Raw genomic sequence first — 25,174 nt, 5'->3', positions numbered from 1 at the left:
GGCATCTTTACATGCCTGGAAAATTGCCTCATGGTTCTTATTTCCATTTGAATATTTTAGAAAGTGAGATGAGTTTGTATTGATTTCACTTTAATGCAGATAGCTCTAAAAGTTCTAACCAAGAAAGCGGAGGGAGCGGTGTATGCCTGGTCCTAAGGCTTGAACTTAGGGCCTAGACACTATCCCTTAGCTTTTTTTTTTTCCTTTTTTGCCGAGACTAGCGCTCTATCTCTTGAGCCACAGCTACACTTCCAGCTTTTTGGTGTTAAATTGTAGATAAGAGTCACAAACTTTTCTATCTGGGCTGGATTCGAACCATAATCCTCGGATCTCAGCCTCCTGAGTAGCTAGGATTATAGGCGTGAGCCACCCATACAAAGGAAATTGTGATGATCAAGTCCTGACTTCCTACCCATAACTGTGCTGGAACTGTGGGATGGATGAGCTAGTAAATTAATTTTATCAGGGCTTGTGTTCTCTCTACCTGTCTTGGATGAAATATCCTAAAACCTGCTCCAGCAATTAAAAGAGAAGATTCTATTTCCTTTTTGGTCTCAGAGAAGATTCTGTAAATAGAACAAGTGTCTAAAGATGTCACAGGTTAGTGGCATTTTTCAGCTCCTCACAAAAATCTTCAGGGGGCAATTCCTTATGCTCAAGAGACATTTCTGACTTGGGTTCCTCCAATGTGGCTCTTCCAAGACCCAGAAGAGGCAACTTCCTCCAGTCTCTTCACTGGGACCAGCAGGGGGCTGATGAAGTACTATTTTTTTTTTAACACCAGTCTTATAAATTGCTCTCCCCATTAATTGTAGCCATGGAAACAATACATTTGGCTGGTAAGGAATTCCTGAATAAAATTTAATAGGATTCTCAAGTCATTCGCAGGCTGGGAGGAGACGGTAGGGTGGGACACAGTAATAATCTAGGTTTTAGCCCAGGGTTGGATGCGTTTCTTCTCCTCAAAACCTGTATTGAACTGACACCCCTGATTCAACTGAAGATTTTTTTTAAATGTTCTTTCACCCTCTGAGAAGGAATTTTAAAGGAAAGGGCAAACAGAAATTATATAGTAATTCTGGGAAGAAAAGGGGTAAGAAAATCATAATATTTCCCAGGCAAGAACACTCATCAGGACTTAGCATTGAGACCATCTTTCCTACCGCAGTCTTGGTACTGTAAGCCCGTTTACTCTGGAGAGCCAGATCTTCCATAACATTAACCAACCTGCCACTTCTATCTACCTTGCTACACCCCGAGTGGACACTCACAGTCACACACAAATCTTGTCTCTGGATTTTTGTTTTGTTGTTCTTTTTTAATTCTTACCTCACTCTCAGTGCTTTAAAAATCTTTGGGTGGGAGTTTCGGTTTTCTTTTCTTTTTCCCCTTAGCAGGGAAAGTGTCTATATTATAGCATATTAAGCCAGGCCTGCATATACTCATATTTAATTTGGAAAATGTGTGAGTAAATGCTGCTTGTTATAAGATTAGTTAACAGCTTCAAGTCTACCACTGTGAAAAGCTGATTTGGTTGGGTTTTTTTTTAATTTTACTGCCATTTCTTTACATTAAAAAATCCATTTAAACCCCTTGGATGTTGCTCTTAGAATTAAAATGATATGATCTAGATGAAGAAAGATGTGGCTTTAAATCAAATAGTAATGCATGAATTTCAAATTATCTATGATTTTTTTTCTGAAGCTCCAAATCATTCCTGCCTCTGGGTAAATAACTTTAAATACATAAAAATTCCGTTTCAACATTTCCTCTAATACAAATTATCCTTTCCCTGAAATGAAATAAAGTTTCCTACTCTATAAAGACTCTCTGCCTGGGTTTTCTTCAAAACGCTTTGTTAGCCTCTAATTCTAGTACTCAGGAGGCTGAGACTTGAGGATTACCCTTCACAGCCAGCCCCAACAGGAAAGTCAATGAGACTCCTATTACCAATTACCAACCAAAAAGCTGAACATGCACACCCAGGAAATCTTAACATACTTGAAGCTTTCAATAGACTAGGTATGAAGCCAGATTAAATTGCCTTTTTTGGGGGGGGGGGTGCTTTAAGAAATGGAAAATACAACTCAAGCCTTGTGGATTTTTATATTTTACTACACTGGTACTGAATTGAACTCAGAGTTTGAGCAAGGTCCTTTAGCATTCTCGCTCAAGGCTAGCGCTCTACCACTTGAGCCGCAGCTCTACTTCCAGCTTTTTGCTGGTTCGTTGGAAATAAAGAATCTCATGGACTTTCCTGCCCAGGCTGGCTTTGAACCTTGATCCTCAGACCTCAGCCTTCTGAATAGCTAGGATTACAGGTATGAGCCACCGGACTTAATCTTTAACACACCATGGGGTAGGATGGAGGCCAGGTTCCTCATTTCCCTCTTCTTGACTTTGTGGCCTCTCATGTGATGATGTCATCCAAAGGCTGTTGACAATAAGACTGCAGATGCTCCAACTACAACCAGACCCAGCAGGGGCCGGTGAAGGTAGGCCTTACCATCCCCATGCCCCCAACACACACCCAACACTGAAAACATCTTTCCAAGAAAGTCCCCAGGATAATCTTCCTCCAGCCAAAATGACATCAACATCTAAATTAGTCATTAGCAATGAAGAGAGGGAGGGGCACTCTGTGATGGATGAACTGGATCCCTGCAGCCAGGGCTGGGCTGGGCGGCCTGTGAGTCACAGGGCCATGTCTGAGGCCACTGGGAACCGACCCCCTCGTGTTTTCTGTGGAGAAATGACTGTTAGGGCGTAGCTGCAGGAAGGAAGGAAGAGAGCAGTTTTGGTGGCAGTGTTGTTTCTGGCGGTTGACATGGTGACAGGCCATTTGGAAGTGTAGTAAAGGAGCAATTCGTACATGCAAGGAAATGCTGAGATAATTATTCTCAGGAAATTATTAACTATTCCTTCACGAGTTCATTTTGTTGCTTTTAGTACATTTGTTTAAATAGCCATGTGTACATTTATGAAAATAGCACAATGAAACACCCTCATATTGTAAATGTGTGCTAGTTCAAAAACAAAATTTTTTATTATCTTTAAGTAATATAATTTTACTGTTATTATTAAGGTGTTGTACAGAGGCAAAAATAAAAGTTTTAAAAGGCACAGCTTGTTTCATGGTACTATATGAAGCAGAATCGGCCATGACAATTGTGGTAACTTAACTTCCTACCCTGTAAGATATGTAGGCACAAGACAAAATTCTCTTAGCCATCAACAAACTCCAAAGCCATGCTCATCAAAATTTATGGGAAAAGTGGCCCCAAAGCTGTCATGCATTTCTCATAGAGTATAGCACGCAACTCTCCCGTAAGGATGCTTCAGCCCCAGTATAGAACCCACAGATACGCAGCTACTACTGAGCGGCCCAAATGAGGACACAAATAATTCAAAGAAAACTAAACCAATGAGCGCTGGTAAATGCTACAAAAGACCATGCCCAACTAACTCTAGATAAGAAAACAATCCTGAAAGAATCTTAACTCTGACAGTGATAATGACAGAGAATGAAGTACTATACACATAGGAAGTCTCCAGAACTGAAGAATGATGTAAATCCTCAGATGGAAAGAACTCATCAACTCCTATAGGGAGAGAAAGCCACAACAAAACCATAAAAGGCAGTCTACAGAACCCAAGAAAACAAGACAAAAATTATGAAAGTGGAGAAAAGAGGAAATACCTTCAAGCAATAACAATCAGACCAAACAAGAGTCTTACCCTCAGCCACAGTGGGTACACAAAACTTCAAAATGCCAAGGAGAAAAAAAATGTCCCATTTCATTGCCTTACTCATGTAACTGTAACCCCTCTGTACAGCATCATTACAATAAAATAATTTTTTAAATGCCCCAGAATTCCATACAAAGCTAAACAATTACTCAGGAGTTTCAACAAAAGAAGATTTTCAAAATCTATAATGATTATGAGTCTGCTAAGCACAGACATCTTCTGAAAAAACTATGAAAGGGTATAAACAGTCAGAAGGAAATGATTCCCACAGGAAGTAAAGTGTTGCCAGAAACAATAGGAAGCAATGAACCGATGGAATTGTTGGTAAAGCAAAACCCAGTAATAAATAATTTTGAAGTTTTAAAAATTATTTTTATAGAGTTCTCTACAATAACTTGAAACATATCCCAGAATTCTTGTTTTATTTAACAGATAGAATTTTCATCCATTTTCATTCTCAGGAAGATCTGAAGTATTTCTGTCACTTACTAAGGGTTATTGAAAAAAACTGATACAAAATACAAATTTCAAACAGAGCAGAATACAGAAAATACCCAAGAAATCAAACTACTAAAGATTGAGGAGGAAAGAAAATACATGGTGAAAAGAAAACAGGTAGTACAAAAAATTTTAAGCATCAATTACTACAATAAATACAAATGATTTAAAATTTCTTTAAAAGACAGTGACTCAAATGAATCAGAAGTAAAAATAGCTATGTGTTTTTTCCTCCCAGAAAACTGACCTCAGGGAGAAACTCTGACAGTTTGAGAATAAGGTAATAAGGGAAGAGATGCTGCACAAATACTAATTTATGAAAAGGAGATGCTGACAGATGAATAATTTACTAGGAAATAGTGATTATCTCTGTCTATTATAAATGATTTTTCTATTTTTGTTTATACCTTTCTGGGTTTGTTTTTCAGAGCTACACAAAAACACATTATTGCAAATAGAAAAAGTCATGGCTTCTTCATTATTAAGGACTTCATTAGTGTATGTAGCTTAAAATAACCAGCATTTCAAGTTATGTGAACCCCTACATTAGGAACTTGTATTAAGTCATTTAATACTCATGGCATCTTAACAAAAGAGCACTCTGCTTTACCTTATAGATGAGGAAACAGAGACATAGAGAGACATAAATGGAATAATTTACATAAAGCAAAAGAGCTAGCAGGGGATAAACTAAGTAAGCTATAATACCAGTTGTCAGTCTCAGACATGACAGACAAATACACAGGAAACATAGGAAAAACAACTCCGATGATACAAAGACTACCCTTGTCAATATTGACAATTATCTCTCAATTAAAAAAACTCAATGAGGAAAGATGTTTACCATTTGCTATTAATAGTACAACTCACAGGCAGGCAGGGAGACTTTTTTTTCCTATAATTTGATTCCTAAGTTTATTCAGTCATCATCATATAACGGGGACATACTTGAAGAGGTGTATTATCAGATGATTCTGTCACTCTCTGAGCATCCTTGAGTGTACTTACATCAGCACCTAGACTTGCTGATGTATTGTGCTGATTGGCCACAAAATTGTATCATGTGTTGTATTGAATACTGTCTATAATTGTAACCCACTGTAAGTATATAAGACATAGAAAAAGTACAGTAAAAATATGTGGTATAAAAGACTTTTTTTAAAAGACACTTATACAGTGCAGGCACCACGAATGGAACTCACAGGACTGGACACCATGTGAGTCAGTAGGTGGGGGGATGGGTGGTGAAGGACCTGGCTCTGACTGAGCCCTAATCCTCAATTCACCAACGCTGCACTCCAGTGACACCAAGCCTTCCTTCCTTCACCAATATGTGAATCTTAGTGTAATTTTAGCTTAGTGTGATTTTTGTAACCATATAAAATGTTTTAAAAATCATAATTTTTTTACTCTTTTATAGTAACAGAACACACACACACACACACACACACACACACACACACACACACACACACACACACACATTGTAGGAGCTTTTCAGTTCCCTCATGATCTCATGAAAAGGCAGGTGTAGTGTATGTGGTCTGTCATTGACAGACATGTTATTGTACTTTTGACGGTACTCAGAACGGTAAAACCAAAGTACCCATGGTTCTACCAATATATGACAAAGTACCATTTCTATATAGCCGATACCATCCTATTTTGCAGTTGAATCGTTTATGGGTAGTTTTGGCAAGAAAGAAATAAAAGTTTGAAAATTTAATCCATCTTTAACAGTAAAAACTTAGGTGATGTTTCCATTCGTGATCTGCCTGCAAAATACATGGCAAGAACTATATGCTGTGGGGACCTACTTGTCTTTCTCAGATTCTATTCCTTTTTCATTTTGAGCAACTATAGGGTTGCAAATGAACTTGAAGATAACATGTGGTATATTTTGAAATAATTTTCACAACTACAAAAGTAGGGGGAAAAACACCCGACATTATTAGAAATTACCTTTTACCTGTATTTATAGTAGCCCCAAAAGTCATCATTTATAAGTAATGGATGCATTTCTAACCAAATGGATATTGAAAGGAAAAAAAAGGTGCATTTGCTAGCTTTATCAGAAAAGGGTCTTGCAAATAGCATGTAGACAATTACATTTCTGAGAACATTCAATAGGCCACCTCTCCTGGCTAAATTATAGTAATGTGCATTTTGGCAAATCATATCATTTTACTAAGTCATTTTAAATGTACACCGTGCATTTCTTCTCTTACCTCTCAAAATAATTCTCTAGAATGCTTCAACATTAAAGGAAAACGCAGATATACCCCCAGATACCTCACCACAGCCCAGCTTTCTCTGCAGGAAGCCGCTGCACCTTTCTTATTTTCCTAGAAGATACCACCACAAAAAGGGGAAAAAAAGTAAATAAAACCCTTCTTTTTCTTCTGCTTCCCTGGCAGTACACTAAGCATGTTGGAATAGATGACATATTTGCTAGAGGCTGTATTTAATGAAATAAAAACAAGGGCAAATGACTGACACCTCTCCTTTCATTGTCACAGGCTACATAGAAATTGTTGCTTCCACACTGACGAGTGAGGTTTATCATTTCCAAAAGCTAGCGTCCTTCTGTACAATTGCATCCATTACCTAATACTGTTCATATTCGTTCGTGGTTATCACATTATAATGTATGAAAAACTGATTTTGAGAAATGGGAGTGAGAGCATTCAAATACATAGTTATAATAAATGGGCATGGAGCGCTGGAATATAAAACTAATGATTCCAGTTGTCTACTCTTGATGCTATTGAAGAGTATTATCTGATGCATAATTAACAAGGTTTTGAAAGAGTGGGTATAAAACATGATAGTGTTTCTTGTCAACTTATATTGGGAATTCTACTGCAACCAATACAAACAACCTGTAAGTATGCTTTCTATCTAATCTGGAAAATTGACAAATACTGTACTCTATTGGGGCACCTTTGTTTTCTCAGATTTATTTTCATTTATGTATGCTGTCTCCTCCCTCTCTCTCTTGCAAAAGAGAATTCTTCTCAAGGCCATTATATATGTATTCATGTTTATATATATATATATATGTACTTACTATATATGTGTGTATATATGTGTGTGTGTATATATATATATATATACTGGGCCAATTATGTTTCACAAGTGGCAGTGTTTTATAAACCTTAAAATTGCCAAAAATTAAATTGCTGGCATAACCATATAAATCTCATGTGTAATCTCAGAACACCATCAGTGTCTAACTCATTGGAAACTGTCTTCCCCATGTGTGCCTTTGGATTAGGAGAATACCAGTTGGTAGAAACATTACAAACTACACCAAGACCGTGAATAATAAATAAGTTGGATCAGGAAACCTTGTCAGTAAGCTCACTTTTGTGCACAAAAGTGGCCACCCAAATGCAATCATATCTACTCAGGAGGTAGAGGTAGGAGCATTATAGTTTGAAGTTAGTGCAAGAGTATATGAAAAACAAACTAAAAGCAAAAGGACTGGGGGCGGGTGGCTCAATGGAAGACCACTTTCTTGAAGCCCGCAGTTAAATCCCAAATACCACCCCAAAAATATTAGCAGTGAAAACGGTGTATAATGTTAGGTTGGAAGCAGAAAGCAAATCACTTGAGTGGGGTCAAACTACCAGATTCTTGAGCCTGAGAAAAAAATTCCAACACGTTCAGCATTCACCAAGTGTATCAGGCACCATTTGGGCTCTGGTCTCAAACATTTGAATGGGATTGCTCAGGAACATTAAACTTGTCCTGTAGTTGTGCATAGCAGATGTTTAAAACAAAAACATGTCCCAAATCTAGAGTCCAGGATGACTCTAAGGCTGTTACACACCAAAATAATGAAGCTAAGCTTTTAATTAGAAGAGATGAATAATTTATAAAAGTAGAAATAAACTGCATGAGATCCAAAGATTATATCCTATCCCTTTAAAAAAGAAAAAGTAAATTGAGTACCATTCTTTAGTAACCTAATAGGATGACATAAACTTTCTCAAACGTACTGAATGTAGGACAGTTTTTGGCACATACCAGGCACTGAGCAAAGAATTGAGTTTGTTAGCAATTGTTTTTTTGGTGCCAGTCCTGGGGCTTGATCTCAGAGCCCGGGCATTATCCCTGAGACTTTTTTGCTCAAGGCTATCACTCTACCGCTTGAGCCACAGCTCTACTTCTGGCTTTTTTTGAGAGGTGGCTAATGGGACATGAGAGTGTTACCGACTTTCCTCCCCAGGCTGGCTTCCAACTGGAGCCTCAGATCTCGGCCTCCTGAGCAGCTAGGACCCCAGGCAGGAACCACTGATGCTTGGCTTTAGCAACTTATCAAAATGAAACCAAAGCATGTCTGCATAGATAACTAGTGGCTATCGAAGATTAATCGGGCACAGTTTTGCTGCCAACTGTTAGGGCAAGATCAACACTTAGCATAACATGTGGGACTCCCAAGTGTTATGAGAGCAAGAAGGTCCTCAGCAATGATGAGGACCCCTGGTCTTGCCATGACACGGAAAGGCGTGTCTTCTGCTTCAGTGGGGAAATATCTGTTCTGCAATTACCTATGACTCTCCTAGAACCATCGGTGTACAGACTATTTTCATTCTCCTTTCTTTGAGAATGTGGCTCTTGAAAGTTTTGAAAAGCAAAAGCACATCCTAAGAGGTACACAGAAGGCCAGACCACACCTAAACTCCGCTTTTACCACACATCCATCAGTCAAGGGATGGCCCATGTGTGCCTTCTGCCATCTGTTCCCCACCATCACTGTTTACTTTTCCATTTTAGGAAGCCACACATAAATCCAAGCACTGGTGGCCCATATCTGCAATCTACTCGGGAGACTGAGATCAGAGGACCATGGTTGCAGACAGTCTGAGCAGGAAAACCTGTGAGACTCTTATCTCCAATTAACCACCAGGAAAAGCCAGAAGTGGAGCTGTGACTTGAGAGGTAGAGCTCCAGCCTTAAGGAAAAAAAACTAAGGGACAGCACCCATATGCTGAGTTGAGGCCAGTACAGGCACAAGCCCAGGCACAGGCACGCACACATGCACACGCGCACACACACACACACACACACACAAATGGAAGCCACACAAAAATTCCAGCCACTGACCACATAAAAATATGAGTTATTTGCTGGGGCCTTGGTAATATTGAAGGGGAAAAGCCCAAGATTCCTGTCTAGAGAAATCTTGGGGGGGAGAAAAGTCTGACTCTTACAGTTACCTTCAAGGTAAAATTAATTATTAATTGGCAAAGCCTGGACACAGAATGGTTGCTATCAATATTTTAATACTTTCAGTGCTAATTTCATTCTCTCCATCACCATTCGTCTATTGAAGGGGCAAGAAAGATCTGTTTACTTTCAGGAAAGCTTGCTGCAGTGAACACCTTAAGAAGGTTTCCAATATTTTGAAATGCTTTGAAATCCTTCCTCTTCCTTAATTTCTAATGTTAAGCAAACTGACGGGGGGAAAGATTCATGTTTCATACCCACGAATGAGCAATTCCACCATTCTTAGCAATCTTGTGAAAGATTAGATGGCTAACTTCTGAACAGCATTAATTTTTTAATTCCCACCCACTGGGGCCACGATGCGCACTGCATTCAGATGTGTGCTGATGCGCACAACTTGACCCCTATGAAAACAGAAGGTGAATTTATCGATGACCTAAATTCAATCTACTTTATCTCCAGAGGCAGGTCGCCAACCTAACTCATCTCTGGGTTGTTTGTTGCAAAAAACAAAAACAAAAAAAAAAAAGACATAGTTCCTTTCAAGTTTTATCCGAATGGCTTAAAAGAAGCTGTAACATAGTAAGACTTGGATGTGTGAAGGAGTGAGGGGGAATGACTGAAGGGGCGTCACTCATCAAGATTCATTGTATTCATATAGTACTTTGTCAGTGGCGACTCCTTGGTACAACTACTTAGAGATGAAAAATAAAATCTAAAAGAAGAATTGAGTGTATCACAAATGAGGCATTAACAATTAAGGATTTGGTAGGGCATGGTGGTACATACCTGTAATCTCAGCATTTGGGAGGCCTGGGCAGGAAGATTCAAGAGTTTGAGGCCAGACTGGGCTATATAGCAAAACTCTGACTTAGGGGTGGGAAGAAGAAATAGAAAAGCAAGCAAGCAAAGCAAGAAGCAAAGAAAGAAGAGAGAGATAAAGAGAAAGAAAGAAAGGAGGGAGAGAGGGAGGGTTGGAGGGAAGGAAGGAGAGAGAAAAAAAAAGTGCTTTGGCTTTTTAGGGGCCACTGACCCAGACAGGGGGAAAAAAAAGATGCTGATGAGGAATTTCTTCAGAACCTGGAAATGACAACCCAAGAAAGTCTCAGATATGAGGGCAACCTGTAACTTGCCTCAGGGATAGAGTCACAAGCCTTAACCACAGGTCCTAAGCCTCCGGGGCAGACAAGGGGAGCATAGGTAAAGGTTCAGAATCGCTCAGGGCGCATAAATCCTCCCAGGACTGCTGTGGGGACAGTATTCACTAGAAAGGAATCCTGTTGTGGTTTTGAAAGATTGAAAGCCTTCTGATTGCCATTCTTGAAGCCATTTGTGAATGTGGGGGATGGGAGGTGAAGCCCTGTCTCCCCTGGCCCTAGCCCTCAACCCCCCCTACACTTTATTCTGACTACCTACACCTGTTACCCATATACCCTCCCAGCCTCTGAGCCTGTGGACAATTTCAGTCACTCCTCAGAGGACAAACTGACTTCCTGAACTGCACATGAGTACTGAAATGTGCACCTGCTCGAGTTCCTTCTAGAAAACAGTGCAGTGCTTGCTTAGAACCAGCACGCATCCTCCTGAACGCTGTACATCATGGCTGGGGAACATAAATTCCTATTACATTATTACACTGTATTGTTCAGGGGAGAGTGACAAGAAAAAAATATATCTATAGTGTTCAGTACAGATGCACTTTTTTCTCCCAAATATTTTTGATCTACAGTGGCCTGGAGTTACAGATGTAGGAACAGGGTAAAGAGGGCCAGCCCACTGGCCTCCATTCCTACCTGCAATGCTGCCCATCTCCACCCCCCTCCTGCAGGCCTGTGATCCACCCCAGTACTGGGCTTCTGTGGGATGCAGGGAGGGGGGAGGGGGAGGCAATGTCCTCACTGACCACGGCCAGGAACCTTGGCCCATTCACTTAAGAGTTACCTTTATTTTTTTCTCCCCTACAGATGCTGAGTGATCATCGAGTATTAGTGACTTTGTCTCCTTCAAGAATTTGCAAACTTGTGCTCCTACTCCCCACCCCAGACTCCTCCAACAGGCTTCCTGGATGGAAGCCACAAGGGTGCTGCTCAAATCTTACTAGCGGATAGATCACTGTCCCACTAGAGCTCCATTAGGGATTCCCATCCTTCGTGCTGGATTGACCCCCACTTTTCTGCTTCAGTCTCATCTCTCACAACATCCAGAGAGCCCAACAATTCCTATCACCCTCAGATGCAAAGAGACCTGTGTCCTTTTCCACCAAAAGCCTTCTGTGCTTGGTCTGAGCTTACCTTTGGCAATGAAGCTCCTCCCAGGGCATGCCGTGCCAGATAAATACACAGCTTCTACCCTGCTCTGCCACTGGCCTGAACTAATCCAAACCAGCCCAGAATCTTTTCAGCAGAGGCAAATTTCTCTTCTTTTCTTTTTGCCAGTCCTGAGGTTCAAACTCTGGGCCTGGGCTTCTTTTTGCTTGAGGATAGTGTTCAACCACTTGAACCACAGCACCACTTCCAGCTTTTTCTGTGATTAATTAGTGACAGAGTCTCACAGGCTTTCCTGCCGGGGCTGGCTTTAAACCACAATCCTCAGATCTCAGCCTCCTGAGTAGCTAGGATTACAGGTGTGAATCACCTGCTCCAGGCTTGGAGGCAAAATGTCTACAGTCAGGATGTTCCTCCATAAAAGTCCTAATGGACATTTGTTGAGAACATACTATGTTCCTGTGGCTATTGTAAACATTCGCTAATACCAACTTAGGTAGTCCTAGAGGGAACCTTGTGAGTTGTGATAGTTATGATTCCCAGTTTATAGACAAGGACATAAAATAAACAGGACACAGCCAATGAGTAGAGGAAGCAGGATTCCAATCATAAATTTGCAGAGTTGACTTGCTAAACTTAAACTTCACTATGATTCCCCTGATAGTCAGGGACAACAACGTCTGAATTCATGACACATAATGACCAATGCATGTCAGCCAATAGTAAAAAGATCTTCCCAGGTATGGTTTGAGGACAGCCATGATGATCAGATGTTGAGTAGCCAATCGCTACAAGGGGTTAGGTCTGCAAGGCAAAACTCCATCTTCCTAGCTCCCTGCATAATTCACCGGGGAAAATTTCCCGTATTATATTAACATCCTACTTTGAGGAACAATAAAGTAGAAATATCACACTGTAGAATTATTCTCCTGCCAAAACTAAAACTACATAATTAATGTGACAGAAAAATGTGGGTTCCCGATGCTTTGAAAATCTAAACTGTATGTCATTTTGCCATTTATAGTTTATTAACAAAATTAGGTCCAGCTTTTTTATATTAACTGCTGTACATTCTTCTGATGTTAAATCAATACCATTTCCATTTTTCATGGAACAGAAATTTAGAAAATTAAATACATCAGACAAGTGGTCAGAATGGGACCATAAAATGAAATCTGAAAGATTAAAATAATGACTATTATTTATCACACATATTTGCATCCCTAAATAGTAAAAAGTCCTAATTGCTTGCCTTAGGTTCCTATAAGTATAAAAGTAAAATATGGATTAACAAATTAGCCTTTCTGTCTTCCAGAAGGGAAAAAATTTCCTGGGCACAGACTATGTGGTCAATAAATACTTCACTGATTGATTCCTGTAATAAGCTTGTTTAGTTGCTGGACATCAGATACCTAGTATTTTAAGCAGGGGCCAAGGGAAGGGTAGAAACTAGTTTTAATTGCTTATAATGAACAATATTTAAAACCATTTGAGAGAGGCAAAAAGGAAAGCATTGCAGAAGTTAACTGAAGAACCAATGAGCAGTAGTAATGTAGAGCAAAATACTTTTACTGTAGCCTTTGGTACTGCAGTTAACCCATTCATGTATGTTTATTGAGCACATACTGGGTGCTGGCCATGGTACTAGTTTCTTGACAAAAGCCAGTGAGTGGACAGGGGTAGTTTACTTCCATCTCATCACAGCCGGCCAACAACATGAGGTTTAACTGTGACGTCTCTGGACTTTGTCTCCCCATTTTTTCCTATCTTCACTCTCAAATGCTACCCCCCCCCAGGCTCCCCCCCTGTCTGCCCTGGTTAGCTTGCACCTTCCCTAGGATGAATTTCTGCTCCAAGAAATCTGTCTCTCTTGTTCCAGAGTTAAATTTCAGCTTCTTGGAGTCTCAAATTCTTAGCTGGGAAGAGCCAGTAGGCTCATTTGTTTAGGGCATGGATGATACATGAGTCATTTCTAGTTGTTTTTTTTTTTTTTTTCCTAATGGTGTTTACTAAAAGGAATGACTCACTGAAAAATTTCAGGTAATAGCAGCATATAATGGGGGGGAGTGGGAACATTTAGGATCATTTCTGGGCTATACGTAAGTCTGATCTAGACTGGCATCATCTTCAGGAAGAAGCCACAACCCCGAGTGTTCAGTACAACCAATAACCCCACGCGTAGTTCATAAAGCAGTGAAATCCCTAGCAAAGAGCAGGGAATTTGGAGAGGATCCGCCACTCCTACCATTGTCGCCAGTAACAAAGTCAGCCCTCGGCAACACCTCCTTCCCCTCACTGGAGAGACCATCCAGGCATGTGCCTGACTTTCCTTGGTCCAAATATCCCACGAATCTATCTCCATTTCCATCAGGGCCTTCTGATTAGACTTTGACCAGTCAGCGAAATACTGAATGCCCTCACCTGAAAGCTTTCTCTAATTAGAGCGGGGATCTTCTTCTATTCTGTTGAAAACTAATGATAATAAAGTGAGTCTGATATTTTACTATGTTAGGGATCAAACGCGGGGCCTTGCACTTGCTAAGCAAATGCTCTACCACTGAGCTCCATCTCCAGCCCAAGTTTCCATTCTTTAAGTGGATCTGGTGCCATGACTTCATGGGGCAGGTAACAAATATAACAAGTTTGAAATGTATCCGCCACAAAGAGGAAGGCCTCTTTCCCCTTCCCTCCCCACTGGCTTTCCATGACTGCTCCCAACCTAGCCAACTACCAGAAACACATTACTAGCAAGTCCAGCATTTTTTTTTCCTTCTGGAAAATCGAGTGAGGGCAAAGTAAAAGAGCAAGCACATGATCTCCGCAGGTGAGCCATGGTGACTAGCTCCACTTCAGCCTCTCTAAGATCCCCCCGCCGCCCCCACGCTAGATTTTCTTCCTACTAATAAGTGTTTATCTGAACAAATTCATGCTTTGTTAATACATTTTTATTTTTTTAAAAAAAAATTTAAAAGCTCTTAAAATTCAATTGCAACAAAACATTTCATCTAGAGCTCACGGTAACTTGCCACCTCCACGCCGCTTCAGAATTTCTGAGAACTCCCCCGTGTGTGCCAAACTGACAGGAGAGAGAGAAAAAAAATCTGTTCCCAAGCTACTTTTAGCCGAGTAAATACTTGGAAATTCACTGGGTAGCTAAGAGGTGTGCCATTATGGTCTTTTCAAAGACACGCTATAAACTTCCTGCATTGAGCAAAATAGATAAGGCCTTTTTTTTTTTCTTTTTCCAGAAGTCATTGAAAAAAAATTGAAGCAAAAACAGAAAAACCACTGGCTCTCACCACATACCCTCAATAATCTCTGTCCGTCAAATCACCCCTCCCTATTTTCCTTGCCACCCCTAGCTGGCTGCGTGTGTACTCTGCTAGCTGTGGGCTTGGGGCTGGACACTGTCTGGGGCACTTTGGGGAACATATGCTGGCATACAGCAGGCACTCAATGCTTGTTCTAGGAACCAATGCTTCCTTCAAGGTGATAGAGAATGTGAAATCAGGTAAGATGGAAAGAAATTACCGCAACCACTGGGGTTGCTTGGCCCTAGAGATCCTTTTCTGATGAGACCCACTTCCTGCTCAGGTGTGTTGGTAGAGCTGGAATCTGATGTTGAGTCCCGCTGGCAGGCATGATGTTAGGAATAGGTACAGAGGGTCTCAGGGCCTGGGAGCCGGGCCCCAGAGGAGACCCATTAATTACTTGGAATCTCACTTCTCAGACTATTGATAGACACTGTGTGTGTGTCACCTGATGGATAAGCTTTGGAATCCTGAAAAGCCAGCAAGGCTGCTGGACCCCCACACGAGGCAAACCTCCGTCTACCATGTGTGAACTTAGACCAGGATGCGTTTACATCTGTTTTAAATAAGAGGAGGAGGAAGAAGAATGAGGAATGAGAGGATGAAGCTGGAGGAAGATGGAGAAAGTGGTGAAGGGAGGAGGAGAAGGATGATCGGGAGGCAGAAGGGCCTCGCAACTGCTCTGAGGGAATGTGGGCCGTATTTGATTTGTTTTGTCACGTTCTCCCAACTGCCACTGACAATGAGTTGTCCTTGCTTTGCTAAAATGACAAAGCCAAAGAAAATGGCCAGAGTGTGAGCTCAGACAAAGATTAAGAACAGAGCAGAAGGCTTTGAACTGATGGCTTTAGAGGAATATGGAAGACTCAGTCTTAAGGAGCAGATGATGAGTGGAAAGAGGCAATGATGGCCAGGTAAGCCCATCGGGTTTCACAACAACCCCAGCAATTAGGTCCCGTTACTGTTACTCCTGATAGACAGGCCACAGGGAGGTAAGCTAAATGTTCCATGACAAATAGTATAGGCAAAAAAAATTAGGATGACTGGCAAGGATGAGGAAAAGTACATGACCAGTGGGGTGTGAACACACATCACACCTTGGCATTATTGAGCTAAGTGGGAAAAAAAAAAACATATCCCACAAGTCAGAAATTCTGCTAGGCACATACTCAGAAAAGGCTATGATGGCTCATGCCTGTAATCCCAACTATGCATGAGGTAAATATCAAAAGGCCAGCCCAAGTGAAATCAAGACCCAATCTGAAGAGTAAACTAAAGTGGCTGAGAACTTGCCCTGCAAGCATTGTGTTTAAACTACAATACTATAAAAAAAAAATAGGCTTATACATGCACCTGAATGCTCCTTGTGGTTAAGTTTGGGTCTATCAAGATGAAAAGGCCACCATCATTCCTAAACAGAGACCATTCATACCCTGTGGCCATGAAAAGGAGCAAAGAGCAATCATATGCAACATCCATTTTACAAGTATAATCTCCCATGGGGAGAAGAAGTTAACAGGGGAGCACCTAAATTCCTTTCAAGATCAGCATTTAAAGGAGAACTTGGGAGACACATGTATGTGACCCGCTGTTCTATGGGATGGTGATTAAACACTTTGTTTTGAGTGACCTCATCGTGATGAAAAAAGAAAAGCCCAAATCAGGATAATAATGACTTCTGGCTCAGAAGAAAGGCAAATGAATCCCAAAGGAAATTTCTAATAAGTTCTGCTTTGTTGAGACAGAAAAAATTTCAAGATCATTATTTTTTCCCCCACAGGATGGGCATGTTTCAAACCAAAGGTCGCAGAGGTCACCCTGGGCGCATGCAGGTCAAAGTTTTCCTGGCTGAGCAGACAGGAAGGCCAAGGTTCAGGACAAAGCTGGTGGCTTTGAACTGATGGCTATAGAAGAAAACTGAAGGCCCAAATAAAGAGCAGATGCTGAGTGGGAAGAGGAGATGATGGCACTGCCATGGTCAGGTAAGATCACCTGGTTCTCACCACAACCCCAGCAATTAGGTCCTGATACGATTCATTGGCTTCCCAAGAAACGCATGCTCTCGCATCAGGAGCTCGCCCCTTGCAGTACAGGACTGAGAGAGAGAGAAACCAATGGCCTGTGGTGATCCCGGCAAGCGAGGGAGGCAAGATTCCTCATGACTTCCCAAGAGTCTCATCCATTTTACACTCCTGGGATTTGCACTTTCTAGGCAGGTGCTCTACCACTTGAACAATACCCTTCCACACTCTTTTACGCTTTAATGTGTTTTTTTCTTGATTCCTTTTCTCTTAGGCAGACTGATATCATGATGCCTCCCCCCACTTTGAGGCTGGCCTCCCAGTGGGACCCTCCTGATTGCTTCCTCCCAAGGAACTGGTATTGCAGGTAGGAGTCACTGTACCCAGCTAGGATTCTCATCATCCTTGGGACTGTTGACAGCAATCATGGTTATGCAGCAAGTCAAACCCAGCTGCCATCCACGGCTGGGGAAGGGGAGAGAGAAATACACAGGCAGAGGCGATAGGGTCACAGGTGAGGGCAACTGACCAGGATTACTGCACCCATGTAATCCTGGCTTTAGGAGCACAGCTAAGTATACCTCATTGGTGTCCTTTGCGCTTTGTTTGGACAACCCTAAAACTAGATCCCAACTCTCGTCCTTTCATGCACAATTAAATATTTATTTTCTTTGGAGAGTATCAGAATCCCATCTTGGTATCAACTATCTAATAGAAATGACATTTTCTGGGATGGTTCTGGAAATATTGAAATGAATCAAGATAGTCTTCCTGCCTCCAAGCAGCTTACTTGTTGACAAGTGCCAACAACCAAAGTGTTCAGTGTAGCATCCTTGAAATACAAGTGGGGGACGGAAGGAATCTGAAGACAGGTCAGGTCTGAAACAGCAATTTATTATTTTTTTTTGCCAGTCCTGGGGCTTGAACTCAGGGCCTAGGCACTATCCTTGAGCCTCTCTGTGCTACCATTTGAGCCACAGTGCCACTTCTAGCTTTTTCTGTTTATGTGGTACTGAGGAATCAAACCCAGGGCTTCATGCGTGATAAACAAGCACTCTATCACTAAGCCACATTCCCAACCCCAGAAACAACTTTTTTTTTTCTTTTTGTCAGTTGTGGGGCTTGAACTCTGGGCCTGGGCGCTGTCCCTCAGCTCTTCAGCTCAAAGCTAGCACTCTACCACTTGAGCCACAGCACCACTTCCAGTTTTCTGGTGGTTTATTGGAGGTAAGAGTCTCACAGACTTTTCCTGCCCAGGCTGGCTTTGAACCACGATCCTCTTATCTCAGCCTCTTGAGTAGCTAGGATTATAGGCATGAGCCACCAGTGCCTGGCCAGAAACAGCAATGTTTTAAAGCCACATTTGATAGACAAAATCCCATGCCACCAATGTAGAACCTGTCTGTCTCTGGGGTGAAATTATAAAAAATTCTCCCATCTCTTTTTTTTTTCCAGTGGTAGGGGCTAGAATGTATTTCTGCCCAAATGCTATGTTATTTACTTTTCTGGAATCTAAGCCCCATGAAAATTAATCTGATAGATTGAAATTGAGTGATCTCTGTTTGTAGCATGAATGACTCTAATGAGATGAACAGTTTGTATCTCCATGGGTCAGGTACCAGATTTAAGACACAAAAAGAAATATGCTATGGTTCTTGCCCTTAGAGAAAGCACAGTAACACGGTATGTTCAGAAAATGTAGACTGAACAGCTGAATTAGGTCCTGTTCATGGGTTCGACATTATCTGTAACAAATCAAAGAAGAGGTGCGTGATTATGATTCCTCGTCATTTAAAACAATGCCTTCTAATTCCCAGCTGACTTAGGGGAAAGAGGCAATTTGTTCTCACACACACACACACACACACACACACACACACACACACATACATGTCTTCACACACACATATACGCACATACATGTCTTCATTCTCACACATACACACACACACACACACACACACACAGAAACACACTCAAATCTAAAATCTTCCTTGACACAGCAAAACATCAACCCATTGTTGCTCGCATTTGAGCCTGTTTTCAAGGGGTTAGAGTCCATTATATTTCACTGGATATATTCCTTTCCATGGCAGGTCCCCAAATGTATTTTTTCCTGTGCTTTACTTTTAATGTTACGGAAGCAGCAGGGGGCAATCTAACGTAGGAAACCTACCATGTTAGAGGCCAGGGCTAAACAAAGCTATGTTGAAAACAAAACAAAACAAAATCTTCACTCTGCTGAATACAAAAGATGGTATATGGGGAAACAGGAAATATATGTCAGAGGGAACAAATCTGGGGAAAGAGAGTAAATGCAATGAGACAAGATGAAATAAATACAGAGTAAATTTTAGAAAGAAAAAAAGAAAAAGAACCCTCCACACCAGCTACAAGAAATCTACGAAGGCACAGAGACATGCTTGGATTTTTGTTTTAACTTTGCCTGCAGGCACTTCTGAGCCCAAATAACTACAGATCTGGGAATTACAGGTGTTTATTGATTTCTTTGTGATTTTTCTCTTTTTTATTTCTTCCCTCTTTTTCTTCCCCTTTTTCCTGTGGTATTGGAGCTGAAAGACATATGTATTCCATATGTAACCCTTCAGAAAATGAAAGGCAAGAGAAACATTGAACAGATGTAAGAGCAGAGACCGACTTTCCCCAGTACCATGTAACATCAACATCCCAATTGCTTTCCTGGTATTATTCTAGAAGAAAACGGTCTGCAAGTTCCCTACACACAAATATTAAATAATAAGAAGTTTGCCTGTTAGTAAGGACAGATGTGCTATTCAGAAAAAAACCAACTTTAGGTTTCTCCTTCGGTTTAAAAGACAAGAAAAACCAAATAATCATTAAAAAGCAATCAATAGTTTCGCTTTTCTTACTTGTAAGTTTTAAAGAGAAAGGAAAACCAACTAGTCTCTGAAAATATCCATTTTTTAAGCCTTTGATTGTAAAGTTGAGCTACCAAAAAAATCCCACATCAAGGCTGATTTAGTCTGATTTACCAAAAAAAAAAAATGTTTGAAAGATAAGAATATCTCGCTGTAGATGATGAATTATCCACCTAATCTAGCTGTCTTTTTATTTCTCTGCAGGATGTAGACTTCCATCCATCAAGTCAAGATGGGTCTCTCTTATGTTCAAGTACTTAATAACGTTTAGAGGACAGGACCAGAGACCAAATAAAATACATATAGTTTTTTTTCAAAATTCCCCTTCTAGTTTTAGCAAGGATGTTATAATCTCTCTAGGTACTGGGTTAAATTTTAATAGCAAGGGAAATTACATCTCATCAAAGGACCAAACATACTGAAACAGTAAAAAAAAAAAAAGGAAAAAGGAAAAATAATAAGAAGGAAGGAAAGAAGGAGAAACTGAAAGTTTGATTGTTCTGATATTTTGCAAGAGATGAAGGAGTTTTAGAAATAAAGGAGGGGAGGGAAGAAGTGAGCCAGGGAGGGTATTTTCTGAACCTGGCTAGGGAGGCGAATGGCACACAGTGTGGGGGGACCCTGGTCATAAAGCAGAGGGGCCATACGGGTTGTACAAAGATAAGCAGCTCGCAGAAGAAAAGAGGGGTGAGGGGGAGGGCTCCTATGAAGTCCACAGGAAGCCTCGGGCTTCCAAAGATGAAACAAACTTCTCTGGGGAAAAAAATTTGTTTAAATATTCCTACATATGTCAAATGGTGAACCCAGACAGCAAATAAGCTGCAGGGGAGACTGAGATCTCGCAGGCTGCTGGAGAAGGCGGGGAGAAAGTACAGTGTCCTGCAAGGAGGAATTCATTGTTCAGGAATTACAGTTTCCTAAGGCCCTGGGTTTCTTATTTTTTCCCCCCAAGGCTCCGGCAGTTGCAGCCTGCAGATGCAGTTGAAAACCAGCACACTCTGAGCAGCAGGCCTACTCCCCTCCGGTCCTACCACATTCTCCACGGCAATAATCTTCGGCCCACAAAAAGCAAGAGAAAAGAGGGGATGACAGGTACAATCTCACTCAAGAGGAAAAGACAGGCTCCGACAAGTAGATGACACAAAGACATACACAAGGGCTCTTGTTTATTATTATTTTTAAATATCGATCAAGGGTCTTTCTATGCCTGCCATTTTGCATATAGGAATCAGGACAAAATGTGACCATATTGGGAGAGTAGAAGAAAAGATAACTATGCCTCTGATTTACACACACACACACACACACACACACACACACACACACACACACACACACACACACACACACACACACACACACACACACACACACACACACACACACACACACACACACACACACACACACACACACACACACACACACACACACACACACACACACACACACACACTAATCTGCTTGGAGTGTCTTTAAAAAATACAAAAAGCTTCCTTCCAAGCGTTTAGTACCTCTCCAATTTCCTGTGAAAACCTGCATGTTCCCCTGTTCCTCTGTCTCCTAAGTTACCTAATGCATGCCCAGTAGGAGACATTTTTAAATGAGTTAGTCTTTATTGAATTATAGCTTCCAGCAGACACTGATAACAAAATTCAAATTGCTCCGGCAGACGAGAATTTTTAGAGTGCTGGGATGTAACCGAGGTGGTTTTTGTGTTTTGTTTTGTTTTGTTTTGTTTTCAGTGAATCTCCAAGAACCAACCAGCAAGGATACGTGGTAACAGGGCACCAATTGATGAAATACTTCAAATACTTAATTAGATTTGCCAAGCGGGGGGAGAAAAAAAATCAATTGTTCGGAGTCAACACTCTGGGAGATGGGGATGATAAAGAATTGTTCTTGGCACACCCAGGGTGTACAGTCAGAAGTGAAGCTTAACAAAACAAAGTTTTCCAATCGCCTTGGCTCTCCCGGCAGTAGGGACCACGCAATTAGCAAGGCATCAAAAGGTAGGGAGAGCAACTTTCACCATCACCACCCCTAGATTCCTTTTTCTTCCGGAAATCTTTGGGCCTGCTGAAATGGCATTTTGCAAGCAAGCAAGCAGAGAGACGCTGTAATAGCACGGTTCCATTGGGAGCTATCTGGCCTCTGAACACCTGTAAACTGAATCTGCTGTGTTTTGGTAACCATTTATTTTGTCTTTACGGGGTTTTTTCAAAGGGAAATGTGATAATGCCACTGTTCTTCCACCAGCATGCCAGGGTGTTTAATCTAATAAAGCCATCGCAATGTGCTAGATTTAAAGCAACATGGTGCATTCGTAATTTGGGTGCTAAGAAAGAATTGTAACGTTCGGGTACCTGTGAGCTCCAACTTACAAACGGTAGTCATAGGGATAAAAAAAAAAAAAAAGCATGGAACATCTCAGTACCATCTGCTTTTCTTCTTTGAAGGGTCTTCATTTTGCTACTGCCTTTGTGAATGAAACCGGGGGGAAAATGAGCTGCTAGCCACCATGGAAGGAAGGGCATTGTTCTTCATCATTAAAAACATCAAAAAAGAAAACAATTACAACAATAACAATCTTGAAGTCGTACAATTATCATCTGGCAGAAACATCGATGAACAGAAGAAAAATGAAATGAGGAAAAGGAATTTTGAATGTAAGGGTTCCTCGACAATGACTGAAAGTCATCTTCCAGGAAACACGATAGAATTTACTTCCAAATTAGAAATTAAACCAATAGTTCTCAAATGTGTTCTGTACCAGGCATGTCTGCTGGCTCTGAAATGTCACTTACACCTCCTACATTTGGCATCCATTTACTTTTGAATGTGCTGGGATTTTTATATTTTTTGAGAAGGAATTCAAGTGACAGCTATCTCTCTTCTTTAAATCACTTGTTTCCAAAATGGCAAGCTACAGTAAGCTTATGTATCCAGTATAGGATAAAGACTAGTACTGGGCAACAGAAAGGTGACATGAGTCAGGTATTCACTTTAAATTCTCATGTTGACATATTTGCGATTTAAACTTAAAAAAAAAAAAAAAAAGCAAAGCCCTGGGCACCTGTAATCCTAGCTACTCAGGAGGATGAGATCTGAGGATCACAATTCAAAGCCAGCCAGGACAGGAAACTCCATGAGATTCTTAACTCCAAAAACTATTCAGAAAAATCCAAAAGTGGTGCTGTGGCTCAAGTGGTAAAGAGCTAGCCTTGAGCACAAAGAGGCTCAGGGACAGTGCCCAGCTCCCGAGTTCAAGGCCCAAGGCTAGGAAAAAAAAAATTACCAGATACTGATGGCTCAAACCTAAAATCAAAGCTACTCCAAAGGCTGAGATCTGCAGAATCATGGTTTGAAGAAAGCCCATGCAGAAAAATCTGAGAGATTATCTCCAAAATAACCAGGGAAAAAAAAAAAGCTAGACTGGAAGTGTGGCTCAAATGGTAGCCCACCACAGTGAGCAAGCAAGCTGACCAAACATGAGGCCCTGGGTTCAGACAGAGAAAGAGAAGAAGGGGAAGGAAGGAGGGAGAGAGGGAGGGGAAGGAAGGAGGGAGAAAGGGAGGGAAGGAAGGAAGGAAGGAAGGTTAATATTCTTTTTATCCAACGCAATATATCTAAAATATCTTAGAACCCAATCAACATTAAAATGTCTTCATTCACTAGCTTATATTTTTTGGGATACTATACATTTCTGACACAGCAAACCTCAATTAGGACTAGTTACTGTCCAGTAATTGCTAGTGAACACATGGCTAGTCGCCTCCATAGTAACACCACTCTAGACAGATAAAGGAAGTGAGGCAAGCGAGGACCCATACACTGACTGGGCAGGAATGGAGAGTCAATTTCCAAAGCCCTTCCTGACCTCCTTATTTCTGAACCTCTCCCCAACCATGGTGATTCCCCAATGCTCCAACCACTACCTCCTTCCCTTCTCTCTTGCTGAGCCGAACCATTCATTCATTTATCCAGGACACAAATCGAACACCCGCCATGTGCCGAGAACAGTGCTAGAGGCAAGGGTTATGAATGTAAATAAGATGTATACAAGCCAATGCGTTGATCTACAGGGAAGGATGCTGGAAGGTATGGTGAGTTCAGGCGTGGGATGGGGCGATGGGAGAGGAGTGGCTGACAGCCCAAATGTTACCTCCTTTTCTGACCACTCAATATAGAACAGAAATCCTCACCTACTCCCCAGTAATCTGAGCATCACCTCCTATTTTCTTTGAATCATGTCAAGTCCTCTCCAGTTCTTTATGTTTGTGTTTTGTCATTTGTCTTCCTTTCTAGAAGGTGTGAGCCCATGACAGCGGGGATCTGTGGCTCATGTTCACCCTGTGCCTTTGACAAGGTCAAAGTCAACAGTATTCCTTTGTTCCCGACAGCCATCCAGTCATCCATCCTCCATCCCCCTTCCTTCCTTTCTACCCATACTGTTTCCCACTGGGCATCTCATTTCAAGGCTTTCTACAAACCCTTTTTTATCTGGCAAACTCCTCCAATTTGTCCAGAATGTCACTAGGATAAGCCGCCCGAAACTCTGAAGTCATTTCATCAATGCACTGTTTAAAATGCAACATTCTTTTTTAGGAAAAAAAAAAAAAGTTCTGGTATGACATGGAGGCCATCACAGTTTCCTATAATCCCATAGTCCAAAAAAAAAATGTTTTTCTGACCTTGCCCCTACCACTGTTCCCCATGTCTGCAAAATTTTTAAAAAGATGAAAAAGAGACTCTGCTCTTGGTGATGATGGAGAATTCACTGGGCATCTTCATTAGCAAAAGAAAAAGCATGGAAATCCATTCGCCATTCTCAAGATGGAGCCTCAGGAGCCCTAGGCAGGCTTGGAGTGGGTACCAGTGACTCAGGGCAGCATTTCACTTGTGCTTAGGATGGAAGAGACCAGAACTCTCTTCCCTATCTGTTCTGGACCAAGTCATCCTATTACATTCTATCGACCATCCAAATTCCAGCTCCAGGGGAGTTTCCCCAAATTTGTTTCTCTCCTCATTCTTGACATGTCCTCAGACATACTGCACTGTTGGAATGAGGGCATAGAAGGAAATGAAGGCCTTTTATTATTTATGTTGATGATCCTGTAGGTCGACAGAAATATGAAAACACTACTTGTCTGCTCTTTCAGTCCTTTGACTTGGTAGAAGACCCCAAACCAGGA

The sequence above is a fragment of the Dipodomys merriami genome, unplaced genomic scaffold (genome assembly GCF_024711535.1).
Source record: "Dipodomys merriami isolate MVZ:Mamm:240054 unplaced genomic scaffold, mDipMer1.0.p SCAF_41, whole genome shotgun sequence".
NCBI classification, from domain to species: Eukaryota; Metazoa; Chordata; class Mammalia; order Rodentia; family Heteromyidae; genus Dipodomys; species Dipodomys merriami.
This window is presented reverse-complemented; position numbering follows the sequence as displayed.